Source organism: Cervus elaphus, chromosome 8 (genome assembly GCF_910594005.1).
Source record: "Cervus elaphus chromosome 8, mCerEla1.1, whole genome shotgun sequence".
NCBI lineage: Eukaryota > Metazoa > Chordata > Mammalia > Artiodactyla > Cervidae > Cervus > Cervus elaphus.
This window is the reverse complement of record NC_057822.1, coordinates 37,980,212-37,996,018: the sequence shown is the minus strand read 5'-3', so window position 1 is coordinate 37,996,018 and position 15,807 is coordinate 37,980,212. Positions and strand designations below refer to the sequence as shown.

Here is a 15,807-nt window from a genome sequence, read left to right as displayed (position 1 = left end):
AATTCTCTGTCCATCATATAGACAAAGGAAAAGTTTACAAAATATGAAAAGGAATAACACTAAAAACTACATTTTCATCTCTAAATCTTGGTTTAAATGTCTTTTATTATGGACCATGGGCTTCCCAGGTGGCTCAGTAGTAAAGAATTCACCTGCCGACACAAGAGACCTGGGTTTGATCCCTGAGTTGGGAAGATCCCCTGGAGGAGAGCATGGCAACCCGCTCCAGTATTCTTGCTTGGAGAATCCCATGGACAGAGGAACCTGGCGGGCTACAGTCCATGGGGTCACAAAGAGGCGGATATGACTGAGCATGCACACATGCACAGACTATTATCATTAGTATAAAATGGACTTTTATGAAACAAGTCTGCAATACAAAAACCCTCTGAAGTTGAATTCTGGAGCTCTGATTGGCCTATTTCTCTGACTGTTTTGATCTGACATTAGGATGATAAGCTTATGGTAGTTGGGATTCAAATAGTTCCCCAGCATGAGAAATGACTACTACTAAAGTCTTCAAAAATGCCCTGCAGAGGACTCCTTCAGTGTAGACGGACATACGTTAAATGTGGAAGGTGTACTTAATGAAAAGTTTAAAAAACTACATAGAGTTCTTACAGCTCCTATGCCAAGACCAAGGTTTAAGTCATTGTAACATTTACTGAGCATTTCAGTTCAGTTCAGTTGCTCAGTTGTGTAGGACTCTCTGTGACCCCATGAACTGCAGCACATCAGGCCTCCCTGTCCATCACCAACTCCTGAAGCTTACTCAAACTCCTGTCCATGGAGTCGGTGATGCCATCCAACCATCTCATCCTCTGCCATCCCCTTCTCCTGCCTTCAGTCTTTCCCAGAATCAGGGGCTTTTCCAATGAGTCAGTTCTTCTCATTAGGTGGCCAAAGTACTGAAGCTTCAGCTTCAGCATCAGTCCTTCCAACAAATACTCAGGACTGATTTTCTTTAGGATGAACTGGTTGGATCTCCTTGCAGTCCAAAGGACTCTCAAGAGTCTTCTCCAATACCACAGTTCAAAAGCATCAATTCTTCAGTGCTCAGCTTTCTTTAAAGTTCAACTCTCACATCCACACATGACTACTGGAAAAAAGTGCTATTGAGCACTTACTACAGTGATTATGTGAAGCCTTGTATCTTCATTATGCTGTTAAATCCTCCCAGCAACCCTATCAGAGAGCTGCTGCTGTTATTATTATTACCACTTTACAGATAAGGGACTTGAGATTTAAAGAAATGCAGTAATACCTAGTCCAAGCTAATATGGCCAGTAAGTGAGTGGAAACAAGCCTCTAAAATGCACATACTAGCCAGTAGGACAACAGCAAACTAATTACCTTGAGATAACACAGCTAGAATTTTACACATAAGGTACTTTGAGTGTTAATTTCAAACAGCAAGAACTTTAATAATTATTTTTAAATCTTTCTATTTGTGAATCCCCCAACTCAGAAAGTTAATTGCTAAATATACTTAATTTACAAAAAAAAAAAAAATCACCTCTTTACTATTTCTGTGTCACTGTAAATTCTCTAAGGGAATGGTGGATGAGAGGTGCCTGAACAAACAGAATAAAAGGCTGTTCTAACTAGCTAACCTCAATTCTCTGAAGTGACCTTGGACATACTGCTTGGAATGTCAGCAAGGGTATAATAACTGTGATTCCATTTTGGCCAAACAAGTGCTTTCAAAAATGTTTACATAGTCCTAATTGCCCTAACCTTTCACTAATGTTTACCAAAGACATCATTTTTCATTTAGCCAATAAATAGAAACACTTGTAAAAATGTTTGCTTAAAAAAAAAAAAAAAAACTAACCCTGCAAATAAGTGTTTCTGTCAAAAGAATTGAAAGGAATATTTTCAAGTTAGATGTGACTATAGGTAATTCAAACATGCTTCAGCTATTAAGGTACATCCAAATAAACTAAAAATAAACTTTTTGGTGGGGGCAACAGGTAGACAGAGGGACAAATACCAGTATATATGGGATTCAAACAAAATAACAAAGTTGACCCACAACTTTCAGTCTTGTTTCTTAAGACGACATGCCCAGGTTTCATATGACCCCACTACAGTGAAAATATAGATACTATATCTGACCTTTTAGTGAAGGGTAATGGTGTTGGAAAAGACTCTTGAGAGTCCCTTGGACTGCAAGGAGATCCAACCAGTCCATCCGAAAGGAGATCAGTCCTGGGTGTTCATTGGAAGGACTGATGCTGAAGCTGAAACTCCAGTATTTTGGCCACCTCATGCGAAGAGTTGACTCATTGGAAAAGACCCTGATGCTGGGAGGGATTGGGGGCAGGAGGAGAAGGGGACGACAGAGGATGAGATGGCTGGATGGCATCACCGACTTGATGGGCATGAGTTTGAGTAGACTCCGGGAGCTGGTGATGGACAGGGAGGCCTGGTGTGCTGCAATTCATGGGGTCGCAGAGAGTCAGACATGACTGAGCGACTGAACTGAACTGAATTGAATTGAATTACTTTTGGACCACAAGGTCTGGAATTAGAAGACCTGAGTTTGAAGCGTCCATGCACCACTACTACTTCTCAAGTCATTTGAACCTGAATTCTAGTTCTTTCAATGTAGGTCAAATAAGGATTCCTTTCCTACCTCCTCCAAAGATTGTTTTGGAGTGTAAATCAAATGACATAATGTAAGTGCTTTAAGAACTCAAAAGCAGGGTACAGAAGACTGACAGGTGTCGTCTGGATGGTATCAGGGAAAAGGTCACCATAGTCTCTTTGATCTCCTTCCATTACAAACCAACAAACTAGTGGAGAGAGTGGTGACAGCGATCGGTTTTGGAAGCTCTGAGATAAGGTGTTTTAATTTACTCAAGGGTTCCTCCTGCACTATTCAGGCACCATTAGTTTCTGCACTTTCTGGTGGTCTTAGAGCGGAAGGATTCACTAGGACAAGATTCAGGGTGATTCAAAAGGAATATTACTTCTCAAAGAAGAAATAATGAAGAAGTAACATCTTCCCTTGTCCCCCAGGCTCCTGTACATCTCGGACCCTTTGTCCCTTCTCCTCTTCCAAGTTTCTTAAAGAAATTTGTTTGTTTTTTTAATATTTGCTGACTCTACTTCTCACCATGTGGAAGCACTCTGATTTTGCCTCAGATGAAAATGCACAGGCAGAGGTCAACAACAACCTTCTTATTGCCAAACCCGGGAGACTTTTCACTCCACAACTGCCTGACCTCTCAGTAGTACTGAACTATTGAACACTCACTCTTTACATTGCTCTCATGAATGCATGACCACAGTCTCTTCCAGCACTTCTCCTTTATCCCTGTATGCGCCTTTCAGTCCCTTGTATGAGCTCTCTTTCCTATGCCCTTATCACGTTGCTGACAAAGGTCTGTACAGTCAAAGCTATGGTTTTTCCAGTAGTCGTGTATGGATGTAGAGCTGGACCCTAGAGAAGGCTGAGCACCAAAGAATTGATGTTTTTGAACTGTGGTGTTGGAGAAGACTCTTGAGAGTCCCTTGGACAGCAAGGAGATCAAACCAGTCCATCCCAAAAGGAAATCAACCCTGAATATTCATTAGAAGGACTGATGCTGAAGCTGAAGCTACAATACTTTGGCCACCTGATGCGAAAAGCCAACTCATTTGAAAAGACCCCGATGCTGTTAAAGATCAAAGGCAAAAGGAACAGGAGGGAGCAGACAGCCTCACCAACTCAATGGACATGAATCTGAGCAAACTCTGGCAGATAGTGAGGGACAGGAGAGCCTAGTGTGTTGAAGTCCAAGGAGTCTCAAAGAGTCGGACATGAGTGAGTGACTGAACAACAAAATGCCCATATTATAATGTAGGTGCTCCCCTATTTTCCTCATAACCCTCTTATTTAGTTCCTCTTCCACTGGGTGATCTTCTCCATCCCTGTGGCTTTCAGTAGAAGTCCATGTGGAGATGAGAAGTATTGCTCTCCTGAGCTCTTGACTCACACATGCCACTGCCTTTCAGACTTCCCCTAACACCGAACTCCTCACCTAACCCTCAGCCTGCCCCTCCTCTTGGCATTCTCCATAGAGCGAAGGATATCATCATCCTTGACCATACTGGCTCCCTCCCCCACAAATCACTCTGAACAGCAAATCACATTCATTCTACTTCTCTGAGATCTGCCAAATTTATCCGTTTCTCTCCTTCTTTACAACCTTAGTTCAGACACCAGCCAGTTTCCGTCCTTTATTTTTTCCTTCCACTAATCCATTCACTACACTGCAGTCAGAAAGGGGTTTCTAAAAATAGTGATAAAACTCTGTTATTTTCTGGATAAATCTTAATATTCCTTAACACTGCCTATAAGAGCTCCAGTCGACTTACTTTCCTAGGGTTACCTCTTAAATCTCCATCGTCTCTTATCCCGTACCCCCCACACAGGCCCACGACTTGGCTAGTTCTCATTCAGCCTTCAGGTCTTTGCTGAGGTACCACTTCTTCCCTGACCTCCCAAGTCCATTCTGGACATCCCTTTTGTGAGGTCCCACAGCACACACATTTCCTCAATTACAATGCTTTTCACTCTGTAAAAATAGCCTGTTTACTTGTCTGTCTCCCCTACTAGACGGCAACCTTCACGAAGGCAAGATTGTGCCTGTTTCCTTCAAGATTGTATCTCTGACTCCAAGTATAAGAGGTATGTGTCATGGCATAAACAAGTGCTCAATCCTTACTTGTCTAATTAACAAACCAGTGAATCCCTGAGGGTGGAAGAGAAGTTGCTCTGGAAAAGTTTATGAGAAAAGATCATTTAGCTAATTTCCTGGAGCATAAAAACTGCTGGGTTGGTTACATTTCCAATGTTTTCTAACCTATAATACATGTTCCTTGTTCTATGAAAATCTATAATCACATCTGTAGACTACGGGGTGAAAGGGATATTTAGCAATTTTGCAGTTAGATAAATGTCCACAGGTAAACTGGATAATACAGACCAAGGCAGCTTCAGTTTGCACTGAATTATAAATTGGTTACACTAATCATGGTAACTAGGTGAATAATCTCTTCCATACTCATAAATGTGACGTATAATCAGGGAATCAAATTTAAAACACAAAACTCAAATTGACAGTTAATGAGTGTATGAAAAACAAACAAAATGTTAGTGAAAAATAGCATGCCTGACATCTCAATACAATGGCCTCTATATTTTGACTTTGGTTTTTTGCTCATAACTCATGTTGCCACTAACATTAACTACACTCATGGACCAAATAAACTTCTTACCCTATTGTCAATATGAAGGTGAATGATGTGGGCTTTTTATTGCTGTCTGCTAATACCTACAGTAGCCAATGAAGCAGAGCAAACATAGGCATGGAATTCACTGCTGGTGGTTATTCTTACCACACTCAGTAACCAGTTCTCTGAATTATTTAGCTTGCACCAGAAACTCCAAGCTAGAATACAGTTCAGCTACTTAAGAAACAAATACTAAATCCACTCTAAAAGAAAAAGGAAAAAGAAAAATAGCAATTCCTTGTTAGATATTCCTCCACATGGTTTCTTTTAAAGGGTAAACACGCCCCATGAAGAAAATCAGCATTTGGCTAACAGCCAGTGGGGCAAGAGACACTTTCAGTACTTTCCTACAGATATGGAAGAGAGGGCATATCAAAATATCAAAGGAAGGTAGTAGAAAAAGGAAGAGGAGCAGCCGTGGTCTGGGGCTCCAGAAAAGTGTCAATAGACAGAGAATCCTAAACATTCTACCCAAATGGTCTAACCTTTTCAGGTTTCTATTAAAATAAGGTTTTCTGAAACCAGTAATTAAAATAGCACCCTGCAACCTGCCTGCTTCTTAAATATGTAAATGTATGACTTGACTTCAAGTATCATAGGAAAGCTGCACACAAGATTAAACTGGAATAGAGTATGTTAAGTACTTGATAAATATTCAGTAAGTATTAGCTTTGTATGGTTTTTAATGCAGATGTTACCAGCCTAGTTTGGTTTTTCTAATAATAACATGCAAGGTAGTTTTTTTTTTTTTTTTCGCTAATGGCTATATATCCATCATAGTTCTTTGATTTCCACTTGTATAATTAACCTGAGTCTATGGCCCAAAGCCTAAAATCCATCAATCAATGAGAAAACAAAGACTTAATGAAATTCAACTACCAGCTTCTTTATTCTTTTATTTCAGTATGCTACTCATCCATCCTTCTACCATAAAGCTTACACTGATTATCTGTATTGACAAGTAAGTTATCCTACTTTGTTTTCAATCTTCTCAACCATATTTATCATTTCCTATCTCATTGTCTTTCTTTAAAACATCGCTTTCTCACACATATTTTAGTTATTTATGAATTTTTATTTTCTCCATTATTTGACTGGACAATGTCTTAGATTCATGGTATTCCCCATAGCATAGAGTTTTTAACAGCATTTAAAATAATATTTGTTAACTATTATGGTTCTAAACAACTACTATATACTTATTGTTAAATGTTTTGAAAATACAGTAAAATGTTCAAGGGGAAATAAACTATGCCTAGTCATCCTCCAATGGGAAAAAAAAAGTGTTCCTCCATTTTGGCCCTTTCAGCCACTTTCCTTATGTAGGTAGATTTTCTGCTTTTTTAAACATAGTTGAGAGTTATTATGGTCTTCCCTGGTGGTTCAAATGGTAAAGAATTTGCCTGCAATGTGGGAGACTCAGAGTTAGATCCCTGGGTCGGGAAGAATCCCTAGAGAAGGGAATGGCTACCCACTCCAGTATTCTTGCCTGGAAAATCCCATGGACAGAGGAGCCTGGAAGGCTTCAGTCCACAGGGTCACAAAGAGTTGGACACAGTTGAGCGACTAACACTTTTCATTTATACACATATATTTCTCTAACCGATCTCCTCCTATTTACCAAAAATTGGTAAAGACCTTTCCATACTGTTAAAACCCTTCAGAAACATCCTTTTAGAAGTCTGTATAACACCATAATCTTTTGATAATACCATAGTTAATTCAAACTGCTCCCCTCCTGTTGGGCATTGAGACTATTGTCAGTACCTGACTTTTCTAACCAAAGCTATATTAAGCACTTGTGAATGTCGACTTTTAAAATATTTCTTATAAGTTCCCTTGGACAGACTGCTAGAACTGGAACTACTGGACTGAGGAGCAGACACATTAGTGAGATTTTTGACATTCAGCCTACAAGTTTTTCAGAAAGGTTTAACATCTGTGTACCTCTCACAGCATCTGAGAGTGTCTGCTCTACTGCACGCTAAATGAAGTGAAGAGCTAGAATTTTTAAAAACCTATGTAAATTTGAGAGCTGGAAACACAGTTCCGGGCTGTTGTTTCAATTTCATTTATTTGATTAATGGAAAGAGAAAGCATTTTTTTTTCTTTTTTTCGTTTTTATTTGAGAATCACTTTCATATGACTATTAGCCCTTTAGTTTTCTCTTCTATGTATAGTCTGTTCCTGTCTTTATAGTCTTCTATTGTGGTGTAACAAATTCCCACAAACTCCGTCCCATGGACGGAGGAACCTGGTAGGCTACAGTCCACAGGGTCGCAAAGAATCAGACACGACTGAGCGACTTGACTTCACTTTGAATAGATTTGGCCCACCAGCTCATTCCCCTATTTTATATTCAACTGTGCCATGTAACATAATATGATCAAGGAAGCGACATTTCATCACTGCAACAGGTTCTAGGGATTAGGGCATGCAATCCCGGGGGAGGGGCATTTTCAGAACTGTGTGGGTCACAGTGTCTTAGGTATTGCTTCTGATCATTTGTTTGTTCTCTTTATGATGTCTTCACCGCGTGATTTTACCAAATAAGTGAATCTTACTGATGACTGCCAGAGGCGCATTTTCACAATAGCAAAGACAGCTGTGGACAGGGCCTGCTAAGTGCTAACAGAGATTCTGAACACAGTGGGTCCTCCGCACCCTTGGCTTCCACATCTGCAAATTCAACCAATCACAGACTGAACATATCTGGGGGGAAAAGAACTCCAGAAAGTTCCAGAAGCAAAACTTGAATTTGATGGGCACCAGGCAACTATCTGCAGATTCCCTAACGGCTCAGTGGTAAAGAATCTGCCAGCTAATACAGGAGATGCAGGTTCGATCCCTGGGTTAGGAAGAGCCCCTGGAGGAGGAAATGGCAACCCACTCCAGTATTCTTGCCTGAGAAATCCCTTGGACAGAGGAGCCTGGTGGGTTACAGCCTATGGGGTAGCAAAGAGTAATATATGACTTAGCAACTTTAAAAAAAGGCAACTATTTACACAGTATTTTCATTGAAATCACAGCTATTTACATAGAATATACATTATATTAGGTACTACGAGTAATCTTATAGTACCGAGGAGTCTGGCAGGCTACAGTCCAGGAGATCACAGAGTAAGACACAACTGAGCGACTAACACTTTCATAAGTAATCTAAAAATGATTTAAATTACACCAGAGGATGTGTATAGGTTAAGTGCAAGGCACTACATCATTTTATATAAAGGTCTTGAGGATTCTTGAATTTTGGTATCTGAGAGGTCTTGAAACTGAGTCCCCTTGTGTATCGAGGGATGACTGTATATAACTTTGCTAACACTGCTGTTTTTAAAAGATTTAATTGTGGGAAAAGTTACAATATGAAAGTTACTATCCTATTTTTAAGGGTACAGTTCCTTACTGTTAAATACATCTACCTTGTTGTGCAACTAATCTCTAGAACTCTTCATTTTGCAAAACTGAAACTATACCCATTTAACAACTGTCCATTTCAACCCTCCCCCAGCTCCTGGCAATCACCATTTACTTTTAACATTGCTATATCTTTATGTATTTATTAACAAACATGTATATTGCAATTTCTACATGTGCTGTTCTAAGAACTTTAAAAATATTAACTCATTTAATCCTCATAATAACCCTATGAGATCAGTACTCTCATTCCCATACCAAAGATTAAGAAACACAACAAATAAACTACTCAAGGTTACACAATAGGAAGTGACCAAGCAGGAATTCAAACCCAGAATGGCTTTATAGTTCTTGCTATGAACCATTACATGGTGAAAATACTCACTGTAAAGGCAAACTCTTCATTCATTAATATTATTTCCTTGATGTGCATGACTTTAAAACACTCTTTTATGTGCAATCACTCTAATATTCTTCTAGTAACTAAAAGTTAGACTATATGACCCAGAAAGACTAATGCCTACTTATTTTTCAGCCCAGTTTTGGTTAAGGCATTTTTTTTTAAGCTAATGAAACAAAAATTGCTTTGTATCTTAAGGTGTGCCAAAGTATCTTATAAATGAATAAACTGCAATTGACTATGACAACTGAAATTAATATATCACAGGAAAAAAGCCTAGATATTTCTCTTTTCCAAGAAGAAAACTTCCAAATAAGTTTACAACAGCAATACTCAATCTCGGTTTAACCTGGTAGATTCTAATCTGTTTTGCTTTGCAAGCTATAAATCTAGATCAGTCTTTATTTGTCATTCATTTGTATATCTCAGTAGTAACTTAATTTATTTGAGGAGTGGGTCTAAAATTTCCGGATCTCAATCTTTTAGCTTAGTAATCCTTTTATAGAAGACCAAATCATGCTTGTCATCAGTCACACAGTGGCATTTACTATATATTAAAAACGAGCAAGGTCAACAGAAGGAACAATCGTTGTAATCTGAGAGCCCTAGTTAGATGCGAATTAAAAGCTCTGCTGAGGCCTCGTTTCTAGGACCCAGGAGGGGTGGTGAGGGGTGGAGGGGAGGACTAAAAAAACCCGCACAGAACAGGATCAGCTATTTCAACTGCTTTCTACTTATATACCTGATTCATAAAACTAAATAGACAATGCATCATATAATCTCCTCTCACCTACTATCCACTGCATTATTGTGCAATTTTCAGGATGAAATAAAAACCAGAGGATGGAAGAAATAGCAAAATCACCGTACCCTAGGGAGCTTCTCGGATATTTACAATGCTGTCATCCCCACACCCTTCCCCCAGTGGCCAGCCAGGCGGCAAAGAAGCAGGTAGATGCTCACCTGGCCACCGACTGCTTTTCTCCTTTCACCTGCAGGGCCTGCAACCTACTCCAGGCTGGGGCTAGGTTTCGGCAGCCCGCCCTCCTGACGGTGACAGCCCATTTGGCCAGCGACCACTCCGGCCGGCTCTCTGTTTACAAGCGCTTCTTGCGGTCCCACACTTAAATGCTTCCTTCCAGCAGCCAGGGAAGCGAGACTCCGACACACAAGGTTCCAGGCCGCAAGGACTCGTCTTCCTTGCCCTAGGGACCCAGCGCCCGGCAAGGCCCAACCTCACCCTCCTGGCCTTCTTACCTCTCTGTTTTCTCACAGTCTTCATCACACACGTCTTGAAAACAGTGCTATGTGCCTCAGAGCCTCCTCTCTGCTCTTCTCAACGCCCAAATGGATGTTTACAATTCGAAATTTTTACTTGGAACAAACCTGGAACTAGTTTTTAGCAGCTCCCTTGGCTAAGAGAATTTGAGAAAGAACTTATTTCTGAAAATAGGACTATGAGAACCTAGAGGTTGCTTTGCATTTGCAGTTTGGAGCTGCAATAAAAGTCAATTTTCATTGCCCTTTCATGTTGTAGCCTGCAGGTTGAAAGAGGATGGTTTTGAGAGGTCTTCAACTCCCATTCAGATTCACATCAAAACAGAAAGGGCGTGTGTGTGTGTGTGTGTGTGCGTGTGTGTGTGTGTACATGCACACTGGCAGGAGACCTGAGTTCTCCCCAACCCACCCCCAGTGACCTTGGCCAGTTTACAAGAGGATAGGCTGGTCTGGCTGGAAAACTGTCCTTGAAGTTTCTTGCTTTATTCTCCATCATAGCACACTTAGCCATTTTCTCAATTTATAATTACTTTTTTTTAAACTTACCTGTTTTGTTGGCATTTCTACCCCCACTCCAGCCTCACCTGTAAACTCCCTGAGTGAGTGACTGAGTGAGTGAAAGTTGCTCAGTCGTGTCCAACTCTTTGCAACCCAATGGATATACAGTTCATGGAATTCTCCAGGCCAGAATACTGGAGTGGGTAGCCTTTCCCTTCTCCAGGGGATCTTCCCAACCCAGGGATCGAGCCCAGGTCTCCCACATTGCAGGCGGATTCTTTACCACCTGAACCGCAAGGGAAGCCCAAACTCCCCAAGGGCAGGAACTATTTCAGTTTCACTCACCACGACTTTACAGGTACAAAGCTCAGTGGCTTCTGTGCCTGCTGATCAGGGGCTTCCCTGGTGGCTCAGAATGTAAAGAATCTGCCTGCAATGTAGGAGACCCAGGTTCGATCCCTGGGTTGGGAAGATATCCTGAAGAAGAAAATGGCAACCCACTCCGGGATTCTTGCCTGGAGAATTCCATGGACAGAGGAGCCTGGCAGGCTACAGTCCACGGGGTCACAAAGAGTTGGACCCGACTGAGCAATTAACACTTTGACTTTCACAGTGGCAAGGTATATAGGTTTGAATGAATGAACAAAAAAATGGACACACACACACAAAAATTTGTCAAACGAGTCCAGAGAAAGTAGCAAGATAAGATTTGAAAAATATGATTCCCCCACTCTCTGGAAGATGAATAAAAATCTTTCCCCACTGAATTAAACACACACACACACACACACATATATATATATATATATATATATATATGTATATATATATATATATCTTTTGGTTGATGTTTAGAGTTTAAATAAGTTTGTCAGGAAACTTACACTGCAATTCGAGATACTTGTTGTTCCCTAAACATGCAGTATTCTCTTTTGCCTCAGGACTTTTGATACTTGGTTCCCTTTGATGAGAGTTGTCACCTCTGCCCCCATCCCTTTAGCCTGGCCAACTTCTCCTTGCTCTTTAAGAAGCAAGTGTCATCACACCTCTCCTGGAAGTCTTTAACTGAGGAACCTGATCCTTTTAAGCGTGCCCTGAGGAACTCACATGTTCTTCTATAAATGCATTCATCTATATACTCATTAGTCTTCCCAGGCCATTGATTCTCAAACTTCAACATGAAACAGACTCTTCTAGAACATTGTTTCTCAAACTTTAATGTGTGGGGATCCTGTTAAAATGCAAGAGGTCTGTGGTGGGGCCTTTGCACCTCTAGTGAACTCTCAGGTGACGCCACATTTTGAGTGTCAGGCTCTTAGATGCTTGTTAAAACTGCAAATTCCTGGGTCACACACCCATTGTTGGGCTGCACCCCACAGGCCTATAAGGCCTGCAGTTGTCCAGTTTTAAGACCAAAGAAAGAGCTTGGAGTTAGCAACAGAGACATCTATGGTTTAATGGGTGGGGGATCTTATATGTCTGAAGCAAGAATCTGAAATGACATCCCATGGTGTTCAGTGGACTGGTAGCAGTCTTCACTCCTGGGGTAAGTTGCTAGTTACAGGGGGAATTGACAATTGACATCAGATAGGCTCACGGCTTACCAGGAAACCAGTAGAGGGGCATGCCCCTCACTGCCCCTTCGATAGGAACGGTTGCCGGCTGAGGCCTGGGGCAAGTACATAGGAAGGCCAGTCGTGTGGGTAGGATGTAGGTGAGCAGGGGAATGTACAGAGAGCAAGAAAACAGCCAAATTGAGTGGCCTGAGCGTACACCCATAGATTTTTATTCTGAAGGTCTACAATAAAGTCCTGAATTCTGTGATTTTACAAGTGCCTCAGAGTGCTTCCAATGTAGGTGATCATTGGGCTGATGCTTTGTCATTTTCCCCCACTATGCATTAAGCAGACTATCTGGTACCTAAAATGTATTAAAAAGCTGCATTTACAGAATGACTAGATTTACTCATTATCACTGATACAGATTCTCAGCCCCGAAACAACTGGATGATCCCAAACATAGCAGCCATAACATGCTTTTTCTTTACTTTATTTTGCAGAGCAGTTTTGGGTTTGCAGCAAAACTGAGCGGAAAGTACAGAGTTCCCAGATACCAGCTGCCCCTGACATATACACAACCCCAATCCCACTATCAAGATCCTGTACTCCGATGATACATTTGTTACAATCAATGAGCCTACATCGTTGTTATCCCAAATCCAAAGGGCAACCTCTTTATACCTTTTAGACCCCACAGTTGTAGTACCAATGAAATCCCTATTTACTCAAGGTAGTTTGTGTTGGTTTCTGTCATTTATAACCGAAAGCATTGTGACTAACACTCCATCTCCAGACGTACTTCCAGAATACTTCTTTCTCCCACTCTACACTGTGGATTCACTTTTCTTTTTAACCACTCCTGGATACTCTTTCATTAATTCCCATTATCCTGCTTTAGACTCCACTATTATATTCCCTCTGCATCCCCTGAAGGGCAAAGAACTTGCTTTATTCATCTTTTCATTTTCCACAGCACTTTTTATGGTTTGTTTTTGGGTGTTTTGATAAGTTGTATCCAACTCTTTTTTGTCCCCATGGACTGTAGGCTGCCAGGATCCTCTGTCCACAACACTTAGGGTACCTAGTTACTGATCTTCATGGGGCTTCCCAGGTGGTACTAGTGGTAAAGAACCCACCTGCCAATGCAGGAGACATAGGAAACAAGGGTTAGATCCCTGGGTCAGGAAGACCCCCTGGAGGACCCACTCCAGCATTCTTGTCTGAAGAATCCCATGGACAGAGAAGCCTGGCAGGCTATGGTCCATAGGGTCAAAAAGAGTCAGACACGACTTAAGTGACTTAATACACACACACACACACACAAAAATCTTCATAAATGTACATTATAACAAAGTAAAACACCAAATGACATGTAAGGAGATTCTATTATTGCATGCCTTCATTAAATTTTTTTCCTCCTAGCTTTCCTTTATAATATAATGGTCAAGCCAGGATTCAATAAGGCAATGTTATCTTCCAAGAAGTAAAACAAAAGTGTCATCAAAAAATACTTTAAAGAGAATCAGAAAATGTTGGTGCTATTTATAGGCTAGAATTTGCAAGCCAAGTATACCTCACCCCATGTACACAAGTCTACCCAAGTAAAGATGATTGGGATATGCACTGAGAGCAATAGAATATAATTTGTTTGTCTTATAAGGTAAATTAAAAGCATTTGAGATGTAGAAACCTAAAGGCATAAATGGACTTGCTTAAAAGTACAAATGAACTTTCTATTCAGCTTGGAGGCACCCACAAGGCCTTTCCATTGGTTTTTTTTTTATTCCAGGTAATTCCATTGTTAAAATATTAAAACAGTTCCATAAAGGCTACTTCAGCTCAGTTCAGTTCATTCGCTCAGTTGTGTCCGACTGTTTGCGCCCCATGAACCACAGCACTCCAGGCGTCCCTGTCCATCATCAACTCCCAGAGTCCACCCAAACCCATGTCCACTGAGTCAGTGATGCCTTCCAACCATCTCATCCTCTGTCGTCCCCTTCTTCTCCTGCCCTCAATCTTTCCCAGCATCAAGGTCTTCTCAAATGAGTCAGCTCTTCACATGAGGTGGCCAAAGTATTGGAGTTTCAGCTTCAGCATCAGTCCTTCCAATGAACACTCAGGACTGATCTCCTTTAGGATGGACTGGTTGGATCTCCTTGCAGCCCAAGGGACTCTCAAGAGTCTTCTCCAACACCACAGTTCAAAAGCATAAATTCTTTGGCACTCAGCTTTCTTTATAGTCCAACTCTCACATCCATACATGACCACTGGAAAAACCATAGGCTTGACTAGACGGACCTTTGTTGGCAAAGTAACGTCTCCACTTTTTAATATGCTGTCTAGGTTAGTCATAACTTTCCTTCCAAGGAGTAAGCGTCTTTTAATTTCATGGCTGCAATCACCATCTGCAGTGATTTTGGAGCCCAGAAAAATAAAGTCTGCCACTGCTTCCACTGTTTCCCCATCTATTTGCCATGAAGTGATGGGACCAGATGCCATAATCTTAGTTTTCTGAATATTGAGCTTTAAGCCAACTTTTTCACTCTCCTCTTTCACTTTCATCAAGAGTCTCTTTAGTTCTTCTTCACTTTCCGTCATAAGGGTGTGTCATCTGCATATCTGAGGTTATTGATATTTCTCCCAGCAATCTTGATTCCAGCTTGTGCTTCTTCCAGCCCAGCGTTTCTCATGATGTACTCTGCATATAAGTTAAATAAGCAGGGTGACAATATACAGCCTTGACGTACTCCTTTTCCTATTTGGAACCAGTCTATTGTTCCATGTCCAGTTCTAACTGTTGCTTTCTGATCTGCATACAGGTTTCTCAAGAGGCAGGTCAGGTCGTCTGGTATTCTCATCTCTTGAAGAATTCTCCACAGTTTATTGTGATTCACACAGTCAAAGGCTTTGGCATAGTCAATAAAGCAGAAACAGATGTTCTTATGGAACTCTCTTGCTTTTTCGATGATCCAGTGAATGTTGGCAATTTGATCTCTGGCTCCTCTGCCTCTTCTAAATCCAGTCTGAACATTTGGAAATTCATGGTTCACGTATTGCTGAAGCCTGGCTTGGAGAATTTTGAGCATTACTTTACAAGCATGTGAGATGAGTGCAATTGTGTGGTGGTTTGAGCTTTCTTTGGCATTGCCTTTCTTTGGGATTGGAATGAAAACTGACCTTTTCCAGTCCTGTGGCCACTGCTGAGTTTTCCAAATTTGCTGACATACTGAGTGCAGCACTTACACAGCTTCATCTTTTAGGATTTGAAATAGCTCAACTGGAATTCCGTCACCTCCACTAGCTTTGTTAGTAGTGATGCTTCCTAAAGCCCACTTGACTTCATGTTACAGGATGTCTGGCTCTAGGTGTGTG

At 41.0% G+C, this 15,807-nt stretch overlaps 1 protein-coding gene across 1 annotated transcript in view; it reads right to left on the bottom strand.

Annotated features, from left to right (window-relative positions):
- The window catches only part of PLEKHM3 (pleckstrin homology domain containing M3), a 203,804-nt gene extending 193,592 nt beyond the window's left edge, over positions 1-10,212 (bottom strand). Inside the window, exon 1 of the mRNA XM_043910230.1 lies at positions 10,064-10,212. The gene's annotated coding sequence lies outside the window, so the exon portion shown is untranslated. The remainder of the gene's footprint in view (positions 1-10,063) is intronic.
- Positions 10,213-15,807: the final 5,595 nt, after the last annotated feature.